The following is a 7,084-nucleotide window of genomic DNA, read 5'->3' on the forward strand; positions in this document are numbered from 1 at the left end:
CCAGATCATGAAGAGCTTGGCAACATCAGGTAAAGGCTTGAGCTTTGTACAATAGGGAAGGAAATCTTTGGAGGTTTCACACAGGTGGTCCAGGCTGGAATGAAACAACACTCTATACATTTTTGAATGATTACCCTGCCTTTTGCGTGGAGAATGGATTCCAGGGGGACAAGACTGGGGGTACAAAGGCCACTGGGAAAGCTGTAGAACATCTAGGCAACAAATTACAATGGCTTGGCCTAGGAAGAAATGATGGCGATGGAGAGACATAGATAGCTTGGTCTTCATTATGCATGTGGGCTGGTTACCCATGGGCTCACTCATGAACATGAGTCTACTAGGACTAGGCATTTGTGGGAGATACCTGAGCACGATGTATCAGCATATGAAGTTAAGACCATGTTAGGGTCTCTTCTGCCATGCTGTGCTGGTGAAAGCAGAGCTGGGTCAATGCAGCTTCAAAGGGAGGGAACAGAGTTCTCACCTCTTGACAGGAGAAATTCAAGGCCATCTCTAGTATGCCAAAATCACATTTTGGCAATAAGATATTTTCTTATTAAATTCTTGATCTACATACGTGATTTGCTTATAGAGCAAAGAGAGGCGGTCCAAACAAGCCAATTCCTTCCCCTCCTCATTGCTTTGAGATGAACTATGTTGATTCTTCTTTTCCTGTCTCTTAATAGTTTCCTCCACTTACTTAAGAAACTGCAAGATATAAGGAGAATAAGGAGTGAGATCCTGGCTGGAGAGGCTAAGCTGATCTACCTAAGAACTAAGAGAGAAGACAAATAGGAAGAGGGGAACAGACCTTAGGGTTATGGCAAAAGAGGGCGCTTGCTGTGGAGCTTCTGATGATTTAGGTTAAATTGGGGGTGAAGGAGTGGCTTTGGGGGGAAGGGCTGCCACGTTTCCCTGATGCTGAAGGCCTGGCTTTCTTCGAGAGGCTCACTAGATGAGACATGAAACAGAGATGCAGCCCAGTGGATACTGGGATTAGCTAGGGTCAGAAAGAGACCAGCCCTGCCTTTTTAAAAGTTTGTCAAAAGAACCAGATAGGCACAGGTGATTGTAATAGAAGGAAAGAAGGCCAGTAGCTTAAGTTAAAGCAGATGAAGTGCTTTAACTTAAGATGAAGGAAACCTGAGATGGCTGAGATGACTTACATATGGCGAAAATCAGGGCCGGCTTTTCAAAGCCAGAGGCATTTGAGCTGTGACTTGAGGAGTGGACAGGACTGGTAGTGAGGACAGGGCTGGGAAGGTGGTCCAGGCCGAGGCAGCGCACTAAGCAGAGACACAGGAGGAAAACCTATAGCTGTAGGCAGATTTTCAAGAGATTCAAAAGCAGAATCTGGCAAATAAGTCTGGAAGAAGGGCTAGAGCCAGATGCTCCTAGAGAATTAAGGTTCTGTTAGGCAGTAGGAAACCCTAACATTTTTTAAGCAGAAGAATGACAAGATGTTGGAATTCCAAGACTGAAAGAAAATTGACAAATAATTCATTCCACCTCCTCCTTTTACGAATGAAGAAGCTGAGGCCCAGGCCTGTCTCAAACCATAAAAGTTAAGTGATGGGCCCTCGCTGGTGGCGCAGCGGGTTAAAGCACAGCACGGAGAATCTAAAGCCGCTTCCGCATGAGTTCGATTCCCGCCTGCCCCGGAGGTGACCACATGGCGTGGCAGACCTCTCCTGACCCGCCCGCTGCTCCCCTCAGCAGTGTACTTCGTCGATCTGCCTGTTCTGCTCCCCACTCTGTCTCTGGTGAAGCCTCTCACCGCCTCTGATCCTCTGGCCTGTACCCCAGTTCTGTATGCACAAATAAATAAATCTTTAAAAAAAAAAAAAAGTTAAGTGAGCCAGAATTCAAACATTTACCAATAAATAACCCAAAGGGACCTGAATCCAGCTCAGTCTCCACAGCCTTTCTCTCTACCCCTCACCACATCATCTCCTCCTCAGGATGGAGAACAGAAGAAAGGGGAGGAGAATTGTGTTTGCTCCAAGCCGGAGAAGCAGGCCAGACATCTGTGAGGTGGGTCTGGTGGTTCAAGAGAAGAGGCCTCTCTATAAACTCTGGTGGGAAATCAAGTCTCCAGACAGGGCGGTGACAGGACAGAGACTTGGTGTGGAAAGAAGGCTGTCTGTCAGCTTTAGAGCCCAGCAGCTGTTTTCCTAGAGAAAGCTGACCCTTCCCTTTCCTGAGGGAAAGGGAGCACTCCGCCCCCAAAACTGGCTGCCACAGAGGCAGCTGCAGGGCCCCTGCTAGCTAGCGGTCTGTGGACCCCACCTCTGAGGCCCTGAGGCTCCAGGCCAAAAAATGGTGTGTTTCTAGTCCCTGTGCTAACTCTGTTACCATGGAAGCCATCGGGCAGGGCAATCAGGCCAGGAGGAGGTTGAGGGCTTCCCCACCGAGTTGGACCCGGTCCCTGTTCTCATCCTGAGAGGGTGTTACCTGAGTGACAGGAGGCACCAGCCGCCATGCTGATCTCTGTGAGGAGCTCTGAAAACCCATCTCTGCCCTCCAACCCACTCAGAGTAGGAGAGACTCCCACTGCTCCTCCACCACAGACACCCATGCTCTAAATCTTGCCTTTCTCCTTCTCTCTCCTCTCTCTCCACCAGCCATCACCCTGGGCCACTCCTGAGTTACCGGGTGGGCAACACTGTAAGGAGGGGCTTCTCCTCTCACAGCCCAAGCTGACAGTGCTGGCTGGTAGACGTGTGACTGCCTGCCGCGAAGTGAGGGTCTGAGGTTCAGACTGTAATGGTGATATCCTTCCCTTCTTGAGTTCTTGATCCCTTTCAAAGCTGTTTATGCCACAACCCTCTTCTGAAGCCTCTGAAGTTTTCTCACTTGCCAGACAAGCTGGAAGAAAGTCCTGAGAGGGTGAGAAATCTGCCCAAGGAATTTCAGCCCCAGCGTCTCTAGAGGGTCAGGGGGCTGACAGCTGTCCACAGCTGGCTGCCTCACAGCAAGCAGGAGCTGAAGCCTTGCAGACTCAAAGTCATTTGTGGACCTTGAGCCAGGTTTATGGGGTCATGAAGGACATTACGCCAGAGAGAGGGGGGCCCATCAGAACCTGGCTAGGGAGGAGGCTTCCAGAAATGTCCTCCCACATCAACTGGAAATATAACTTCTCCTCAGACCTGGGAGACCAAAGGGGAGCAGAACCAAGTCCTGCATCCAAAGCCAGGAGACTCTGGGTGCTGAAAGTGCTCAGGTCAAACCATCCCCAACATCCTCAAGATGTTCCACTCTGGCATGCAGATTGTTCAGCGCTGAGAACAATGAAGACCCTGGAGACTCAAAGAGAAGTGCTTGCCTTTCACCTACTCCTTTGCTCTTTCTTTAATCAAAGAAATGATTGCTTTTTAATGATCCAGAAAAATGTAGTTTGGGGCGTATCATCCAGGTGTAGTGTTATCTGTAAACATGTTCTCTCCATCTGAGAAACTCAGCTTTATTTTTAGAATAAAGGCGAATCACCTCTTTGTCAGGTGAAGTCCCCCTCCTCCGTCCTCCCTGGGCCTTACCTTGTCCCTTGGTTTAGGACTGAAACCTCTTTCTCTCTTCCTGAAAGAAGTTCCTACAGGGTCATCCCACTCTCCCATGTCACACCATTACACAGAGTTTTCTCCTCTGCCCATCTTTCTGATGCTGTTTTGACTACTCCACCAACCTGAGAAGAACCAGAGAGGAGGGGGTTTTCTCCCCTGTGCCCCAACTGTGCTTTTGGGAGCTTGCCTTAGCCAGTCCAGATTAGCTCCAGCAGCAGTCTGCACACTGGCTCTTGGACCCAGACACTTCACTGTAGCTGCGGGAAGGCTCCCACGCTGCCCCCATCCTCTGAGGAGAAGACAGTTGTTGTATGTCTGTGACAAGTAATTCTTAGGACCAGTTGTAAACCCGGCTTCTGTGACCACTTGCTTTAGTAACCAGTCATCAGAACCCACTCTTCTGGATAACTGGTCAGCAGCCGTCCTGTGACCCTGCTTCTAGAGCCAAAGGTCAACCAATTCCTAAACACGCTGAGAGCTGACCCATCCCTGAACTCCATGTTTCTCAAAGCCGATGTGAGATGAACTTTCTGCCTTGCCGAGGGCTGTGCCTTGCAAGTACAGCTCTCCCTGCTTTAGTAAGTGATAAATCAGCCTCTTGCTCAACTATGGGGTGGTTACACCTTCTTTCATTATCAACCCCCCTCGCCCACCGTTATCTTTCTTATAATGTATCACAAATTCTCTAAAACTTAAAGAACAAGCAATACATTTTTGTCAGCTTGGTAAACTGTTAGCTTAGATTGGGGCCGAACAGTCTCCCCCACACACATTTCCTGCTTTCCTTCTTATCCTTCTGCCCTCCCCCAACATCCTGGACCCACATGGAGCATCCACAGCACAAATAAACCTCTTTTGATAACGTGGATCCTTTCCTTTGGCATAATTTTTATTATGCCCTATGATGTCAAAAGGTCCCTCTTTCTCACCACCACCACCAGACAGAGAGGCAGAGAGAGGAAGAGACGGAGACATCTGCCATATATATGTGCTTAACTTGTGCTATCAATGTGAGGTTGTAACATACTTATTATTTTATAACTTGCTTTTTTAAACTTAGTCTTTGTAGGCATTTTCCCATGACGTCAGATATTCTACAACATGTTTTTTTAAGTGCTGAATTCCAGGCCTTCATTTGGACATCCTGGGATTTGATCAATTGACTTCTTGCTACACTTTAGGTTTTCTTGTTGTTGTTTTAATAAACAATGCTACGGATCAGCACCCTGTGGTTATCATGAGGAAGACTCGCCCATCATAAAAATAACAACAGCAAGCATCAAACCCACCCTGTCTTTCCAGGTGCCTCCCCATGAGTCTTATGTCCCTCCAGATCCACGTGTCTTGAGAGTTGTCCACTTTCGATCTCTTTCTTAGCATTTTCTCTCCTGCCATAAAAGGCTTGCTGTGGTGACTCCCAGATTTCCATGGTGCTAATCAGAGTTTCCAGTTTTCATCTCACTCAGCAGCACGCACTCTCTTAGAATTAAACTCCCGGTCCTTTCCTCAGCTTGGAAGTGTCCGTGAGGTCAGACCACTACCCACCTCACCACCTCGTGTCATGTGACGCTCCCTCTGCTCTAAGGTTCAACACACTTGTCTCTTCTCAGCTCCTGTAATTTGAGGTACTCCCTTTGCTCAGGCTATTTCCTTTGCCAGGAAGTCCCCCGCCACACCCCACACCCAGCCTCTCAACCTCACTGACTAACTCACATGTATCACCCATAACTCAGTTCAAAGGCATTTCCTGAGGAAAGACTTCCAAACACCCCTTCCCACCAAACTGGGCCTAGCCCACCACTAGAGATTTACGAGGCACTGTCTGCTTCCTTGTGGAATTAAGCATTATGTTCTGAAAAATAATTTTATATGTTAGATCATTTCATAGATGTCTGTACACAGTTAACATATATTTTAAAATTAATTTTAACAGCACAAATAATGTACCAATGTATTCTGTTCTGTGAAGACATTAGAGGCATTGTAGAGCTGTATTTGACTACTGCCTGCTTGCTTTCTCCCACAAGTCCAGAGGGATATGCCCCTCTGGATAGCATCGCTGTTAGGAGCTCAATATGATCAGCATAGGGATTCAAAGCTTGGGTTCTGGATCGAGCTGCAATGGTGTGATCTCCAGTGTTTCTGTTTCCTAAGCCACATATGCTTAAACAAGGTACTTAAACCAAGGTACCTCTTCACCCTGGTTTACTGTCTTAAGGTAGGATTAATAATAATAATTGGTGGGCCCTCCCTGGTGGCGCGTGGGTTAAAGCACAGCACGAAGAAGCTAAAGCCACTTCAGCACGAGTTCGATCCCCACCTGCCCCAGAGGTGACCACATGGCGCGGCAGACCTCTCCTGACCCGCCCGCTGCTCCCCTCAGCAGTGTACTTTGTCAATCTGCCTGTTCTGCCCCCCACTCTGTCTCTAGTGAAGCCTCTCACCACTCCTGCACCTTTGGCCTATACTCAATTCTGTATGCATAAGTAAATAATTATTTAAAAAAAATAATAATAATTGGTAGTATAGTTCTTAAAATTACATAAAATGGTCCATGTTTACTGATCAGGTAGTGCCAGGCTCATAAAGTGCTCAACTATTTTATAGGTCAACTTGGTTGGGTCCCAAGTCCCCAGATACTTGGTTAGCTTACTTTAATTCTGGATATGAGTGTGAGAATGTTTCAGAATGAATGAGATTAGCACTGAATCTGTAGTGAACAACGCAGGTTGCTCTTTCTAATGGGGGTGAGGGGTCTCACCCAATCCGTTCAGGACCTGCAGAGAACAAAAAGGTGGAGGAAAGGAGAATTTGCTCTCTCTGCCTACATGGTGAACTAGGACACTCATCTCCTCCTGCCCTTGTCCTGTCAATTTTCCTGGTTCTCAGACCTGCAAACTCGGACGGTAACAATGTCACTGACATTTCCCAGGTCCCAGCCTGCAGATGGCAGATCATGTGCTTTTTCGACCTCAATCACTGAGTCAATTACTTACATACGTGTGTGCATACACACACACACACATATATATAAAATCACACATACAACTCTTTCTACGTACCTACCTATCTTTCCTATTGGTGCTTGTTTCTCTGGAGCCTCCTAGTTAACACACTTTAATACATCGTACGCTTTTGTGTGTATGTTTTAATGTAAATGGAATCATAGGTAGCATTCAGAACTATTGCTTTTTTCTTAACAATATGTTTTGGCATAATCATACTGTAGATTTAGTTCTTTTTTATTTTAGATTGATTTATTTATGTGTACAGAACTGGGGTAGAAGCTAGAGGTGCAGGGGCAGTGAGAGGATTCACCAGAGGCAGAGTGGGGAGCAGATCAGGCAAACTGATGAAGTACACTGCTGAGGGGAGCAGGAGACAGGAGAGGTCTGCCACCCATGTGGTCACCTCTGGGGCGGGGATGGAACTCATGCTGAAGTGGCTTTAGCTTTAGTGCATTGCTTTAACCCACTGTGCTACCAGGGAGGGCCTAGTTCTTTTTTTTTTTTTTTTAATAAGAT

Source organism: Condylura cristata, unplaced genomic scaffold (assembly GCF_000260355.1).
Source record: "Condylura cristata isolate star-nosed mole 26May11 unplaced genomic scaffold, ConCri1.0 scaffold00013, whole genome shotgun sequence".
NCBI classification, from domain to species: Eukaryota; Metazoa; Chordata; class Mammalia; order Eulipotyphla; family Talpidae; genus Condylura; species Condylura cristata.